The sequence below is a fragment of the Malaclemys terrapin genome, chromosome 2 (genome assembly GCF_027887155.1).
Source record: "Malaclemys terrapin pileata isolate rMalTer1 chromosome 2, rMalTer1.hap1, whole genome shotgun sequence".
NCBI lineage: Eukaryota > Metazoa > Chordata > Testudines > Emydidae > Malaclemys > Malaclemys terrapin.
The window spans coordinates 207,497,800-207,515,229 of NC_071506.1; the positions used below are offsets into that span (position 1 = coordinate 207,497,800).

At 45.3% G+C, this 17,430-nt stretch overlaps 1 long non-coding RNA gene across 1 annotated transcript in view; it reads right to left on the minus strand.

Moving 5' to 3' along the window:
• Nucleotides 1-17,430, minus strand: part of LOC128832354 (uncharacterized) — a 43,272-nt gene that overhangs the window by 7,754 nt on the left and 18,088 nt on the right. The window lies entirely within an intron of this gene.

Sequence of the window (17,430 nt, forward strand, 5' to 3'; positions counted from 1 at the left end):
CAACTCTGTGACTCAACAAAGCCCACCAGGCAGGGGCGGCTCCAGGCACCAGCGCAGCAAGCGTGTGCCTGGGATGGCAAGCCGTGGGGGGGACGGCCTGCCGGTCGCTGGGAGGGCGGCAGTCAGACGGCCTTCGGTGGCGTGCCTGCAGGAGGTCCGCCAGTCCCGTGGTTTTGGCGGCAATTTGACGGCGGGTAAGCTGAAGGCGCAGAACCGGCAGATCACCCGCAGAAACGCCGCCGAATCCGTGTGACCGCAGACCGCCCGCAGGCATGCCGCCGAAGGCCGCCTGACTGCCCTGCTTGGGGCGGCAAAAAACATAGAGCCGCCCCTGCCACCAGGACATGTCTGGGCTAGTGTTTTCCAAGCACATGGACTGAGGATATAAAATAGGGGACAGTGGCATCATGCTTTGACCTTTCTCCTCCCCCACCTACGCTGGAAGCAACAAGAACACTGGGAAGAGAAAGACTTGAACTGAGGAGACTGGTTTTAAGCTTAAAGGGGAAGCCTGTGTTTTAAGAACTATAACTGACCTGCAACATCCAGTGGGGTGAGAAAATTGCTTGATTCAAATACTGCCTAGTCTAATAAGGTTTAAGATTTAGATTGCGTGCTTACCTTTTATTTTCTTGGGTAACCATCTCTGACCTTTTGTGCCTCCCACTTATAATAATTTAAAATCTATCTTTTTGTAGTTAATAAATCTGTTTTATATTTTACTTAAAACAGTGTGTTTTGGTTGAAGTGCTTGGGAAATCTCAGCTCAGGTCACAAAGGCTAGTGTCTGTCCTTTCCACATCGAGGGAGGGGCGGATTGGGTAATGAACTTACACTGGTCAGGCTTCTGACCAGGGCAAACTGGTATAGTTCTGGGGGTACAAGGGTGTGAAGTTGGGGGGAACAGACTGGTGCCTTTCTCTGTGTGATTTGTGAGTGGCTCATTCAATCTAGCTGGGTGTGGGGTCCACATGCTGTTGTACTGAATGATGATAGCGCCCGGAGGGGTTTGCTGCTTGTCATTAGCAAAGCATTGTGAGAGACAACCCAAGCTGCAGAGTTAAGAGGGCACAGCGGTACCCCAGTTCCAGGTTGTACCCTGGGGATCCAGTTATAGCTTGGAATGGCTATTCTTGCAAATAAGGGTGTGTTAATTCTTGGGCTGTGTGAACACGAGCTGTATTGGTTCATAGTGAGTTTTGGACAATCTTATATTGTGTGAGTTGCCTGGTTTTATGACCTCCAACTTTAGGGTTTATGGGAATCTGAATACTCAAAGCTAAAGTTCACTTGGCAAGATTGTATTTGTTACAAAACTGATGACTCATTCAGATTTTCCTTCCCCTCCCTCTGGTCACTTGTCTTCTGGTGGAGCAGATTCAATTGCTCCTATCATCCTTTCCTTTTTAGGGTCTTCAGGCAGCGGTCAGCAGGCTTACTCTTGGCTCTTTGATATCTGATTGGTCTGCCTCACCTATTCCATTTATTCAGTGAGCCAGCAAAGTAGACCTGCTGAGTCCAAATCTTCATTATCAGGCATCTTCTGAAGAATTGGTGTTCTGCTTGCCTTTACCCCTTTCTGCAACAGTATAAGTGGAAAGGGCTTGTGCTTCCTCTGCTATTAATACCACTTGGTTGGCCTTAAAACCCTTGGCGGGCTCTTGAACTCATGCCCCAGAATGCACTGGGCTTTAAGGAAATCCCCACTCTCTCACAAGTTTGGAATTTAGTTTCTTAACATTCATCTGCTTGTATTTCTTCCGTGTCACAGTCATCGACTCCACCACAACTCATTGTGAAGTCACAAATAGAAGACTGTGACTTCAGATGGAGAATAACCAGCAGATCCAAATGAACTTTATTAATGCAAATGTCCCCTGTAATAAAAAGAAAAAAATAGATAATGCCTGAAAAGAAAAAAAAATGATAAGAAGAATTGGTTCTAAATAAATTCGCTCCCCCTCCAATAAAAAGCTTCCAAGAATTGTCAATAGCATTTTAAAGTTTTAACTAAGCATGGAAAAGTCAAAGACATTTCCTGCTTTGATGATAAAAATTCCTAACTAAATTATACTTTATGAGAAATACCTGATACAATAATAAACCTGCTAAAAATTTGCACTTATTTTATTAGTTTGTAACAAATACGGATGAATAGTTAATTCCTTTCAAACAAATAGCTGATAAATGAAACAACAGGGCAAGCTACTCAGAATGAATGTATCAAGGAAATGTCAGTCATTGGACTTGCCAAGATAACAGGGAGATGAATAAAAGAAAAAAAAAACCAGTGAAAGTGGGGATGGAAGAAGGAACATTGAGGAGCCATGATGTTACTTGATCTAAGAGGAAAATGACAAGCGCATAGAATCACACTTTTTCATGCTCAGATGAGGAGTATTGTAAATATTGGGGATGCAGTTAAGAAGGCACCTTAATAAAACAGTATTGAGCATATGTACAGTACAAAGGAGTACTTCATCACTTTTTTGAGGGCAAGTTCTGCTCTAAAACACTAGTGTAAATCTGAAGTAGTACCATGTAGCCAAAGGATTTAGTCCACATTTACAGTAGTATATTTATTACTTTGTGTTTTTATGAATTAGCTCTTTCCACCCCTGCATCCACCAACAAAGTTATCAGAATGATTGATAGAAAAAAATATCAAATATTGTGTTAGGTCTTTATTTTTGTATTGCTAAAAAACAATGGTTCATCTTACCATCATTTACTAACATTACTTTTAGAAGCAAATATTGTTATAAACTACAAACAGTCCAGTGTCTGCCAAATAATGTATGACTGTTTTTTTCTTTGCATTACAAGCTTGGAAACACGAAAGAGATGAGAAACATCGATGCCACAGGACTCTCTGTTGCTTTTATTTAGTTAAATGTAACTTGTGGTTTGAGTTGGTTTCACACATCAAGACACCACCCAAATCCATCTGTTAGCAAACACTGTATTTTAAGTTGCAAACCCACTTCCATTAAGGACCCGTTTTCAGTTGCTCATACTTTCTGATAAAATTTTCTTTTTAGGTTGAAACTTTACATACTTGGTCTCAGTCCATCCTTTAACAGGAAAGGAGAACAACCCATTGAGTGAATTTTGTGGAAAATATTTTTTTCCCAACATAAAAAATGACTCATGTTTTTTGGTTTACTCACACAATGGTCAGTCTTTCTAGGTGCTAAGTGTTCTGGTCCCGATCCACAAAGTACTTAAGTGCTTTCATATATTCTGAACTATAGTATATTCCTACACAATGTAAATACGTGTGGATGATACGATGCTATCTACATTACAGCCTAGATAATATGACAAAGGGCAAATTAGAAATGCATAGCTAATTAGCGACACACACATATATGTTACCTGGGAAAAGGTTCTTTTAACTAGTTTTCTAATTACTATATTAATTATGCCATAAGTCACCTCCATTTAGACTCAGTTCATGTGACAAGCTTCTATGCCTACATCTAAGGATTTCAAAAGCAGAGAATAGTAGAAAAATTAGGTCAAGGAGAACAGAATGCACAAAAAGTCAGGATGGTCATTTTCTCTGCCTCCCCACTTAGGAATCAATGCCATCTTCCCACATCTGCTGCTTGCCTGATAAAACTATCACATATGCTTTCCTACAATGACTCTGTCTCCTGTCGTTGACAAAATGCCAATTATTAACCAAGAAAAGCATTATGTGATCACCCAGGATAATTAGTAAAAACAAAACTAACATTCTGGGTAGCGTTCTCAGAAAACAACAGAAAACCACACACTGTCAGCCTAAAGATAGAAAGTAGAAAAAAAAGGCAACATCAGCAGATGTTTCTGGCAAAACAGCTCTTTCAAAATAAGAATTTAAAACAATATTTATGATTCTAGTGATATGGGGCCCAATCCAAAGTCCACTGAAATCGTTATCTTGCCATTGACTTGCATGGGCTTTGGATCACACCCACGTAGTTTGGCGTGGTGAGGGGTTACAATGGTATTAATTTTACTGTCAGGGAGGAAAATATAAATCATTAAGAATAATCCCAAGAAGCTGCTTTCTCTGCTTGTTTTTCATTTCATGAGCAGATGCAAAGAAAGTCAGGAGGGAAGAGTTCTTACCTCTAGGTTGTGGAATGACTAAGGGCTGTTCTTTGCAGGTTACTTGAGCCCAGTGTCCACAGCCTCTTCTGTGATTCCCCTGAAGTGAGGTGGAGAGTAGCTTTTCCATAGCTACAGAACCTCTTGCTTCACACCTGCCCCAGCTCCTTTGGCTGCTCCAAAAGGAGCTCCCCTGGAATCTACCTCCATGCCACACCAGGAGCACGGACCCCTAATTCGGGGGAACGGCCCTATGCAGATTAGTTCTGTACTATTCACTTCCCAACCACTTTGTAGAAAATGGTGGGTACTTCAGAATCTACCATCATGTTTACAAGTAACAAGTGGTGGGAACTGAATGGCTTGGGGAACTGGTAATGTATTATGGAACCTTTCAACATTAAGTCACTGGTGTGAATGTGATTCAGGCTAGTAGTGAATAACAATTGCTTCCATCTGAGTTTGCTTGTTCAATATGCATCTCATTTCAGTTCTTTATGGCAAAGGTCAAGGAGGGGATTTTTCTCAAGCACCTAAAAGTGCCTTAGGAACATCAGTCATTTAGGTGCTTCTGAAGATCCCACCCCAAGATTTAAAATAAATAGGTGCCTAAAGTTAGGTTCTTATGTCCATGTCCCTAAATAAGTACCCCTATTTTTCAGTCCTTAGCATCCAACAGCTTCTATTGAACTTTAGATTCTTAGTGTTCAGCACTTCAGAAAATCACACCACTTATTTAAGGACCTAAATATGGACTTGGGAGCCTAACTTCAGGCACCCAGTTTTGAAAATTTTGGCCATCGTGTCCACGTCACAAAACCACTGCTGCAGCTGGCACTCCTGTTGGCAGTCTGGGGGGAGCCTGCATTGCTACTGTACTTTGCATTCATTCTTTTCTTCACCTTTTATCAGCACAGAATTCACTAAAGCATTTTTTTAGAATCACAGTTAAAGATTTTGACAGAACAGACACAAGTTCAAGAGAAACAAACTTCTTTTTGATCTCTGTTATTCAGTTACATAACAGCATCCAAAAATAAATACTTTCCAAAGTGTTTTTCTTACCACTTGGCCACATCCGATTCGATATCCATCATGCAGAGGAGCCAAACCTGTCAAGCAGCACAACTTGTATTTGTGTAAACTGAGCAGAAGCCATCTGCTTAGCTTTCCATGGAATAAATCAAAATTAGTTTCACTTAGGCTGACACCACTGCTCTGTTATTCAGGTCTGAAGGATTTTTGTTTAGCTTTGTGGTCACATAAGTTCTCCAGAGGGAAAAGACAGACTGGTTTAAAAGTGGCAGGCTTCCTTTAGCAATTTTTTTTTAAAGCTCAAAATAGTTTTTGCCTGTGTGAAAATATTATTCGTTACACTACAGACGTCAAAATAGTTCAACTTCTATCTAGCACATGCAAATGTTGGGCACCCTCTGTCTGACATAAATTGTTCTGAGGATTGACCCCCATGCAGCTGCGTTGACTTCACTGGGGCTGCATGAGGATTAAACTTGGTTTCTGCCCAGGCAAAGGGAGCAATCACATAATAACATTTAATCTGATTTTAATTTCATAACTAAAAAAGGGGATACCAATATGTGCATACATCATCTGGGGCCAGCTCTTCAGCCCAGTCTTAACTGGCTCTTCATATTTACTCCTGCAGTTTGGGGGTACAGTCTGGCACTCAAAAGTATTTGCAGACACAGCTAGGTATATAGATGTCTAAGTGAACCAAATTGTGCCTATGATTAATTGCAGGCATAAAAACTAAGGCTGTTTTTAAAAATGTGGCCCGATATAGATAAATAAAGTAAAGATGCAGAAAATGGCTTATTCATTGTTCCGATTTATTAATATATTTGATATGTTATATACTGGCACTATGATGAAGAGCGCCCTACAAATGCATAGACATATGTAAACAAATACATAAATATGCTTTCAAAATTAGGAAAATTAGCAATTATCTTTTGTTGGAAAATATAGTAGCCAAGGAACGAGATAGACCCATATTGCAAATAAAAATATGGTGCCGCATCTGGCCCTTCAGACGTTTTAATCTGGTCCTCGAGCTCCCTCCAGGGAGTGGGGTCTGGGGCTTGCCCTGCTCCAGTGCTCCAGCCGAGAATGGGGCTGGGGGCTTGCCCCGCTCCACTTATGCCGTGGCTCTGCGCGGCTCCCGGAAGCAGCGGCATGTCCCCCCTCTGGCTCCTACGTGTAGGGGCAGCCAGGGGGCTCCACACGCTGCCTCTGCCCCAAACACTGCCCACGCAGCTCCCATTGGCCGGGGTGGCGTCTGTGGACGGGGCAGTGCCCAGAGCCGCCTGGCTGCGCTGCCATGTAGGAGATGGAGGGGGGACCTGCTGCTGCTTCCGGGAGCTGCTTGAGGTAAGTGCTGCCCAGCGCCTGCACCCCTAACCCTTTCCCGCACCCCAACCCCCTGCCCCAGCCCTGATCCCCCTCCTGCTCTCTGAACCCCTTGGTCCCAGCCTGGAACACCCTCCTGCACCCCCAACCCCTCATCCCCACCCCAGAGCCCACACCTCCAGTCAGAGCCCTCACACACACACCCCTGCACCCCAACCCCCTGCCCCAGCCCGGAGCCCCTTCCCGCACCCTGAACTCCTCATTTCTGGCCCCACCGCAGAGCCGACACCCCCAGCCGGAGCCCTCACCCCCTCTGGCACCCCAACCCCCAGTTTCATGAGTATTCATGGCCCGCCATATAATTTCCATACCCAGATGTGGCCCTCAGGCCAAAAAGTTTGCCCACTCCTGTGATAGACTCAAGAAACTCTATCTATTTTGCACAGCAAAGAGAAGTTTAAGGGGTGACTTGATTATAGTCTATAAGTACCTACATGGGGAACAAATATTTTACAAAGGGCTCTTCAATTCAGCAGGAAGTCAATGGCTCCCTACTGCGTCAGACCAACATGCATGGTGAAACATGCATGCTATACTCTCCTTCCTGTATGTAGCCATTTTGGTGCACTAAGAAGTGCTGTGCCCATAGGAAGCACAGTCAAGTGATGCCGAAAATGGCTTATTTTTTATTTTTTATTACTACTCTTCCATTACAAAGGTATTTCTCAAATCTTCATCTTATGTAAACAAACTGAAGCTAAATATAGGGGGTGGAGGTTGGGTTGCAGAAGAGCATAGAGCAAGATGAATTGCAGAATAAGCTGTCGCCCAAGGGCATCCATTTATGCCATCAGATACGCTGTTCAATCCTTTCCTCTAGGAATTACCAAGTTCTTTAGAGACAGATTTTTGAAGGGATTTAGGCACCTAAAGGAATGTTCAAAGGAATTTAGGTGCCTAAAACTCATTGATTTCAATGGATAATTGGCTCCTAGATGCTTTTGAAAATCCCACTAGAAGCCTAAATACTTTTAAAAAATCTGGCCCTTTCTTTTTTGGTAAGGTTGAGGCATGAATGAATCAACTTTCCCTAAAGATGCTAAAATAAGGAAAGAGAATGCCCCTACACCACTCTCTGCCCTCACCCAAGAAAAGCATTAAAAGCAAAAGGGTGATGAGGAGCCTGAATCTCTTGATGATCTGACAAGATTTGAAATAAATGTCAGGTTTTAGACAACCCCTTGAAAACTGAATGCATCAGAAAGCCTTGTAGAAACCATTGGGAACCAATACCAGTGAGTTTCACCCATCTTGAGTAAATCCACTTTTTTCCCTGCTATTGTACCAGTAGGTGGCGCAATGTGACTTTCTGGTGGGTTTTTCCCCCTCCTCTTCTCCTTTGGGGCTGAAACAATTTTAAACCAGTATTTCTTCATATTGTTTTTCACTCTAGATGCCTAATTAGAGCAAGAATGTTAAATGAAATTCCTGAGAGGACTCTTTTAGCCACCCTGCCACACCACAATCATAAATCTTAAGAAGTAATAATTTAATAATGTGCTATGGGCACATGTGCAGGCAATTAATTAGATGCACACACAAAATATTAATTTTGGTTGGGGTGTGTGTTTCAGGAATGTCTTATTGAAAATTCAGCCCTACAAGTCTCTCTCTCAAGATCGCACTGAATGTCCCTGCTGACTTGGTGCTTGCATAGTTTGCACAGCCTCCTTCTCTCTGTCACTAGACATTTGCTGATTTCTCATTGACTCTACAACACTTCTGAGAGATCTTGCCTCTTTACAGGTTTGAAGTAGATGAGTTGCCCTCATAGGAAATATTCCTGCACTGCTGAAAAGTGCAGAAAGAAGCAGTAAAATGCTGTTCTGACCAAGTGTTAGGAAAAGTGGTGGCAATAAGCAAAGTGGGTGACATAGCAGCTTTTTGTGCCTACTTCTCTCAACAGCTGTGGTTAAAGAGTTTCTCGTTTTTTGATGTTAAAAAGTAATAAATAAAGAGCTAATTTTCATCTCCAGAGTGAGCAATTTATGCAGTCTCCTACTTTTCAAAGATATATAATGGCTAGATCAGGATCATTTGCCCTGGAAGACCATATAACCTGGCTCCAGATGGTGTCACTGGTCCTGTATGGTGCATATGAGGGATGGAGGTATCCACTCTTGTTATGTGGTTGGGAGCTAGAAGATGCTCAAGGCAGAGCTGGCTGGGAATTTTTTAACTGAACATTTTTTCATTGAAAAATGAAGATTCCTCAAAACAAACCCTCTTGGCAGAAAAGGGGCAGTTTTGATTAATTTCTTGACTTAAAAATATTGAAAAAAGTTTAAAATTTGTCTAAACAAAATATTTCAACATTTTGTAAGTGAAAAGTTCCAGTTTGTGGATCAAAACAACTTGATGTTTAGAAATTTAGTTAATTATAGTAAAAAAATTAAAAACGATCAAAGTCAAAACTAAAGGTTTCAAAATGATGAAAATGAACTATTTCAACTGACCCAAACTAAAATTATTTTGGATTTTTGGTTCATAAAAGTTTTTGAGATTTTTAACTTTTCATTCCAATTTGGGATGGGACCATTTTTTGAAATCTTGAAATTTTCACTGGACAGGAAAACCATTTCCCACCCAACTGTAGCTCAGAGCAAGGAATTGATGCAAATAAGCTTCTCACCTCCCTCTACCCACCCAGCAGCTCCACACAGATCTTGTTTTCTTTTGTCGGAGTTACTGTTAGGGTTGGGTGTAAGAGTATCTGGGGAGAATAAAGGTTATGACCTAGCTGGTCTGATGGATAAAATACGGGATTGGCATCAGGAGATATGGATTCTGTTTCCGACTCTGCCACAGACCGATTGCCTTACCTTGAGCTACTCATTTAATGACTCTGAGGCTCAGTTTACTCATCTGTAAAATGGAGATAATCTTTACTTACTTCACATGAGTCTTGTGACGCTTAATTCATTAGGGGATTTTGCCACTTGTAGTTGTGAAGTGCTTTATTCTGTGAGTAGTTCATTTCAGACAGAGGGTGGGGGGGCAGCAAAGGGGAGGTATAGAAGCAGAGGAGGGCAAGGGGATGGGGTATGTGGATGGGGAAGGGGGACAAAAGGCAGGAATGGGGGTGTTATAGAAGTACAGAGTGGGAGGGAAACAGGAGCTGAAGTGGTGCTAGGACTGGATGGGAGCAGACGGGTGGGGGGTTGAGAAGTGTGGGGGTGTGGGTTTGAGAAATGCACAGAGAGTGGGGGGCAGGATCTGGGAGAAAGAGATTGGTTAGGAACAGAGGAGGAGTGGGACAGGAGCCAAGGGCATGGAGTTGGATAGGTGCAGAAGCCAATAGGTAGGGGGTGCATAGAAGCAGAAGGGAAGAGAGGCAGAAATGTGGGGAATGGATAGAAGTAGGGGGGGGCTGGAGACAGACTGAGGGCACAGGAGCAGAAGGATTTATAACCACTGCCCTCCAAAATCTAGAACTGAACCCAAGAGGCTTGAGTCTCACCATTCCTCTGCTGTCAGCAAATAGCTGTGAAACCCGCTGACAAAGTGTGTGTCTCATCTCCTTCTAAGGGCTGGTCCACATTTTCTAAGTGCCCAGAAAGTGACACAGAGCACCAGATTTGCAGAAGTGCTGAATACTCACAACCCCACTGAAGTCAGTGGGAGCTGTGCTTTGAGCATATAAAGTACTATAAAAATGCTAAGTACTCTGAAAAATTAGGTCCTTTTTATCTCAAATTGGGCACGCAAAGTTAATGGAAACTTGACAATTTTGGCCCTAATCTCTCTGGGCCTTAGTTCCCCAGCTGTAAAATGGGAATCATAATAGCGCCTCATCTCACAAAAGTTGCAAATATAACTTCATTCATATTTGTGAAGCCCCACAGAAACACCTAGGAGGAAATCCATAATTTTGTCTTCAGTGCAGGGTTTGGTTGGTATGCATTAAATGTGGGGCCACACATTGCATGAGGGAGATACAAAGAAATATTGTATAAGGGAGTCTTAATCGGTGTAATTTGCATGCCGATTTGCCGGAAGAAGCTGTAAGAATGTGCAAGTTATATAATTGTTACATTTCTTGACACCCTTTTCTTAGCTGCCTTTCTTGCTACAACACCTCCCTTCTGGGTCCTTTTCATGTGAGATACACCATCTTAGACACTCAGACAGACACAGGCTCAGTGAGCTACTTTCAGGGGCAGGGCTTGATATGCCAGCAGGCGCTGGGCAGCAAGACACTGGAGGCAGTAAGTCTGCCTGGAACAGGGGCACCTGAGGATCCAGAGTCAGTTGACACAGCCACCAGAGTGGAAGGGACTGGGCCTAAGCCAGTGGGAGATGTGCTGATTAAATGCCTCTTTTGACTAGTCTCCACCTGTGCGCTCTTGTAGAGCCCCAACTGGGTTTTACAGCTGCTCTACTCTCCTGACAGACCCCCCTCAAGGAGGTCAGTGGCAGTCTCAAATATTATTATTATTAATATTTGTGTTACGATAGCACCTTGAGGCTCCAATCAAGATCAGGGCCGGCTGTACTAGGCAGGGCACATTTGCACAGTAAGAGAGGATCCCTACCCCAAAGAGCTTGCAATCAGGATAGACAAGACAGACAAAGGGTGGGGGGAAAGGAAATAGCATCATCCCCCATTTTACAGCCGGAGAACTGAGGCACAGAGAGATTGCATGACTTGCTCAAAGTCACTCAGGAAATCTGTAGCGGAGTTAGGATTTGAACCCACATCACCTGAATCCCAGTCCAGTGCCATGACCATCCTTCCTCTACACTGATGACAGCACTAACACATTTCAAGTAGGCTGGAAGAAGGAAGACATTATAACAACTTAGACTCCTTCAGAATTTAGCTCAGCTAGCCTCCCCACCTGGCCTTTAGTCTGTACAGTAGGTCCCCCATGGAAGGACAAAACAAGGCCTCCCTCAGAGGGCGCAATATGTGCTCCCATGCACCCCAAGCCAGTTGAGCTGGTCAGTGTGGAGTGGTCAGGACTATGGCTGCAACTCATTCATTCTCTCCCTTTCCTTGGGTTTGGTTGCTCCCACTGATGCACTAGGAGGGAGAAGTCCCTGGGCTGAGCTGGTCACAGCTAATTTAGTGTCAGTTAAAGTGGCTTTTGAAGCAAGTTGCAGCCACGGCACTGGGCATTTCTGGTTTGCCCTGCATTAGCTGCTGTGTGGGCAGACAAATGCTAAAAGTCAGATAGACATTTACACAGAATCCAAGGATCCAACTACTTATCCCAAAGGATATAAAAAAAAAAAAGATAAAGAACATCATTGTGGCCTCCCACTGAGCCAAAGAGGTAGGAACCACTATCTGATTCCTGGTGGGCGAAGCCAGGCTGGGCTCGTTCCTCCTGTCGGAAGCTAAGAGGTGGGACAGGAAGTATAAAAGGTGGAGCCTTTAATTCAGTTAGGTCTGAGCCAGTAAAGGGAGCAGATGTCTCCAGCCCCCTGCAGATCCCGCAGTTGAACCTGTGCTGCCCCACGCCCTGCTCCTCCTGGAGGAGACTGATCCAGAAGAAGAGCTGCCATGACTGCTACTCACCCTGTACCCCAAAGACACAGGCAATGACCCTGAGCCACAGATACCTTACAATGGGAGAGTAGGAAGTAGTCCAGGGACAGCCAATATAGTCCAGTTGTGTTGCTGCCTGAACATTTGTCAATGTGTTTTGGGCAGATCCCCACTGACACAGTGGCGGAACACTCCCCCACTGTTGGGGCCCTGGGCTGGGACCCACTGGAATAGAGTGGGCCCAGGTCCCCCTACCCACTACTGCCAACCATCCCTGGGGTGGCAGCCTCCCCAACTTAGGCCAAAAGGCCTGCATTTGTCTGCCGTCTACTTGAGCCAAGCTGTCAGATGGATGGCTGTCTTCAGGGTCAGAGACACCCCGTCCACCCTAGACTGTTTGTTCTGCCCTGCTTGAGGGCCAAAGCCCTAACACTGTTTGTGGCTCTGCCCTGCCTGAGGGCCTTAGCCCCAAGACGTTTGTGGCTACGCCCTGCCCAAGGGACTGGGCACATAGACTATTTCGTTAATCCACCCTGCCTGAGCCGGAGCCCCGAGACTGTTTGTTTGCTCTACTCTATCCTGCTAGAGGAGTCTCAGCCCCACCGCTTGAATCGCTAATCATCTAGAACCTGGTGGTGCCCCAGTGATGTAGTGTGATGGAGTGGTCTCTCACTGAACTCGGGGGGGGGGGGAATGGGGATAGTTCAGTGGTTTGCGCATTGGCCTGCTAACCCAGGGTAGTGAGCTCAATCCTTGAGGGGGCCACTTTGGGATCTAGCTAGGGCAAAAAAAATCAGTACTTGGTCCTGCTAGTGAAGGCAGGGGCCTGGACTCAATGGCCTTTCAGGGTCCCTTCCAGTTCTATGAGATAAGTATATCTCCATATTTATAATCCACTGCAAGCATGAAGAAAACACCCAGCTGTGTCTTAATGGAACTGCACACATAGGGGGTTTTTGGTTTACCTCACATCTCAGGCAATCCGAGCCACAGATAAAAAAGCAGCCACAGAGTCACCTAACTCTAGGGTGACCAGACGTCCCGATTTTATCGGGACTGTCCCGATATTTCCTTGTTTGTCCCGCGTCCCGACTGACGTGCGGTCGGGACACTGGACAAACAAGGAAATGCGCCGGAGCCTGGAGCCCGGAAGTGCTCGCACCCCCCATCCACCCCGACTCCACCCCCTCCTCCCCCGATTGGCTCCCTCCCCGAATCCCCGCCTCTTCCCTGGGCTCACCATTCCTCCTCCCTCCACAAGCGCTGGAGGGAGGCCCAGGAGACTCAGAGGAAGCGCGGGGCTGGGGTGAGTAAGAGTCCAGCCTGGCCCTGAGCAGGCAGGACTCAGTCGGGCGGTAGGGAAAGTAGGGGGGCAGCCCGCGGGGCCAGGCGGCGGCTGTTCTCCCTGGCCTGGGCAGCGGGACTCGGGAGCAGCCGCTGCTGCAGCTCCCACTGCCGCGGGGGGAGGAAGCAGCCATGGAGCTTGGCGGCTGCGACTCTGGCACCCCCGAACCCCCCGAGCCGGGGCCTGCTGCGGGAACCCAGCAGCGCGCACGCTGCGCCCAACCCCTGGCCAGTCGCGTCTGGGCTGCTGCCCAGGTGGTGCTATCCCGCGGCGGCCCCAGGGCGGAGGCATCGGCAGCCCAGCCCCGTTCGTTCCCCTGCGGGACCCGAGCAGGACGGGGGGGCTGGGGCCTGCTGCCCCCACTCCAGGGCCACCGCGGGATAGCACCAGCTGGGCAGCCAGCCCAGACGCAACTGGCCAGGGGCTGGGCGCAGCGTGCGCGCTGCTGGGTCCCCGCAGCAGGCCCGGGCTCGGGGGGTTCGGGCCCGTGCGACAGAGTCACAGCTGCCGAGCTTGGCCATCGGCCGCTTCCTCCCCCCGCGGCAGTGGGAGCTGCAGCAGCAGCTGCTCCCGAGTCCCGCTGCCCGGGGCGGGAGAACAGTCGCCGCCTGGCCCCGCGGGCTGCCCCCCTCCTCTCCCTACCACCCGACTGAGTCCTGCCTGCTCGGGGCCAGGCCGGACTTTTACTCACCCCGGCCCTGCGCTTCCCCTGTGTCTCCCGGGCCTCCCTCCAGCGCTTGCAGAGGAAGGGTTTTTTTTTTTTTTTGCCCCGCCCCCCCGCCCCGCCCTCCCCCTGCGTCACCCTCGCCCCCTCCCCCTGTGTCACCCTCGCCCCCTCCCCCCGCGTCCCGATATTTGATGTGGGTGATCTGGTCACCCTACCTAACTCAGTATCCTGGAGCCATACACCCTCCAAGATCCACATTGAATGCCAAGTACTTTCCAGGAGTTGCTAATGTCTTAGGAGCCACACATTCACCTGGGGCCACCAATGCAGTGACTGACTCAATAAGGAGCTACAGCTGCTGGTAAGTGCCCAGTTCTCTACCATCCTCTCCCTGGCATGAGGGTTAAGATTTTGCTGTTTATTTTCCACATGCTGCTTCAGTGGAGATGAGTCTCTGTGACACACCATCTCTCTTGGCGAGCAGTAAAGTCAGTTTTTAACTCATCCTTTTGTAACGCATCTGAAGAAGTGAGGTTCTTACCCACGAAAGCTTATGCTCCCAGTACTTCTGTTAGTCTCAAAGGTGCCACAGGACCCTCTGTTGCTTTTTACAGATTCAGACTAACACGGCTACCCCTCTGATACTTGACTTTTTACTGTTTCCTTTAAAATATTTACTGTTAAAAGTAATTGCTGGGGTGCCCAAGGCTGCTGCAGTCAGTCCAGCCAAGCTACGCCTGTGCACCCCAAAAGGATTTAAAGTAACATTTTGGAATCGATACGAAGAGCAAACAAGGCAATCACGAGCTAAATGACTCCACCCTTATCCCCGGTGTAAATTGCTTTCAGTGGGGTTACTATGAATCATCACCAGTGTGACTGAGGTTAGAACTTGGCTCTCCAAAAGTAACTTTTTGTCAGTTACATCTCACCTGGGAGATTCCCACTTGCTTAGAAGATTTTGAACGAACATAATGCGGCTGATGGAGACCACATTCTTTAATTTTGGCTCCGAAAATGACAAATGGTAGTTGAAAAGGGTCAATTCACAGGCTTGTTTTTTTCCTTCAAACTGCATCATTGCAGAAAAGCGACCAAAAGGGGATCAAATTGATTATGATGAATTATTTTGCTCTGATTGACTTAACAGCCATCCTAGCCTGCTGCTTGTCACCTCTCAGGTTCGGGGTTTGCTTTAGGAGAATGAGTTAATATCTTCTTCAGCATCTAACGCATCTCTAAATATTTGAAATGAAGCTACGTTAAATAATAATAATAAAAAACTCAACATGAGAGCAATGTTGCAGCTAACATGTTACACATGTTTTTTGCTTCTTAATTAGGCCAGCATATATCCAGATAACTCCGCCAGCTTCACTGGAATTATCTAGATTTACAATGATTCCTCTCAGAACAGAGTATGTTCCATTGGTTTCCGGGCACTGTAAAATAGCTCCCCCTTCACATATACTATTTTTATCTGACATGCTCTGCTGTTAATATTTATGCCTTAGCATTTAGGTGTAGTCTGACTGCGTTATGACTTCTGTGGGGATGGGGATTTTCAATCTGCCTGCTTTTAACAGTGTAAAATTCCTACCCGCATTGTGGCATTAGTATAATTTAGGTATTTATTTTCCTTGTTTGTTTGTTTGTTTGTTTAAAAAAGAGGAAAACTGAATGTACGATGTGAGCCTCACCTACGTGTGGAGCTCACAAATTCAACTAAATGCACCACAGCATATATATAGTCATAAAAAGAAAGCTATTGAATGTATTTTAATGCATAGAATTCCAGGTAACTGCATAAAGCTACATGCCTTTCTTCTGTATGTTTAAAAATGAACAGAGCACATATTTTTTCATTGCCTTAAATTTTGTTGTTTTTTAAATCTTTTTTTAACCTGAGCCTGTCAAAGCTCATGTCCCGTATTGAGAAGGATATAAATGCAAAGACCCCATTTTTCAAACCTTATTCATAAAGTAACAGATACTCACGTAAATAGCACTGTGAAGACAAAAGGTGGTCGGACCAGTTCCAAAGTTAGTACTTTTAGAACAAAATCATTTTGAGTTGGGTGAACAAAAAGTATCCAAATAACGCATGAAAGAAGTGTTGTTTTTTGACCTTGGCTAACAACAAAAACACCAAGTAGATTTTCTTCAAATTTTCCCTTTTGGGCTGAGTACAAGCAGAAGAGATTTTAGACCAAAGGATAATGGTAATATATATAACAGAATGAGATTGTTGTCTCAATTAATACAGTACGTGGACTGGATGATGGATTACCACCCACCACTAATAAGATCAGAAGAGGTTTTATTAGTCAGCACACATGAGAAACGTGGTTTTTTTTCTTTATTTTCATGGGAAACTAGCACTTGAACGTTGGTCACAGCCCCTTGGAACAAGCAGTACTTAATGTAACTTCGCTGTTGTAGTTATCGGTTTTACGTGTCAGCTCCGGCTACACTATGAAACCTGTTTGTAGTGTGACCTATTTTCAAAGATGCGGGAACAAGTGACACTCTAAATGTCCTGAGTGATTTCCACTGAACTCCAGACATTTAGTTGGACAGATCCAGTGAGTGTGTGGTCACCTGCTGAGTTGGCTAATAGTATTTAAGGGGAAAACTCTAGGTCTTCTCAGTGTTTGGGATTCCCTCTTTGGTGTACAGCTGCACGGGTGCAAACCTCAACTGTAGACAAGGAAAGCCATGATTTGCACTAGCTTAGTTTATCCCTGCATGAATGTAGGATTGTCAATTGGTGCAAATCATGTTTCCTTGGGCCAATTCCTGTCCACCCCTGCGTTTTACATGGTTCCTGGCCATCAATGACTAAAATTGAAACTAATCCCAAGTAAAGATCACGACCTATAGAAAAAGACATTTCCCAGAGGGAACGAAAAAAATTATATAACCAGTAATTGCAGAAAATGGAGGTGTTTTTAAACTAGAGGCTGTTAGTGAAGACAGGTGGATTTCCTTGTTAGTTGTGACACATAATTTGAGAGAATTTTTTTCCACTCTCGGGAGCTTTTGGAAAGCCAGTTTCAGTATGAACAGCTTATTAAAAAAGAAATAGAATTAATCCTAGCCAGCAAAAGAGTTTAACCTGCCCAGAGCACTTGAAAAGCTGTAGCCAGTATGCGGTTAAAAGCAAATGTAAATGCCTTAGCATATTTAGAGAGGTTTGTTTTTGGAAAATTTGCATTACAAAAATGACGCAGCAAATATAACTGAAAACGGCAGGGTAAAATCCTGCTCATCTTACTCACCCACACAGTCCCCTGGATTTCAAAGGGACAACTCATGTGAGGAAGGAGAGTAGAATCTGGCCCCCAGGCTCATTTGAGAAGCTTTCTGTGAATATTCCCGGGTTTTACACTCATC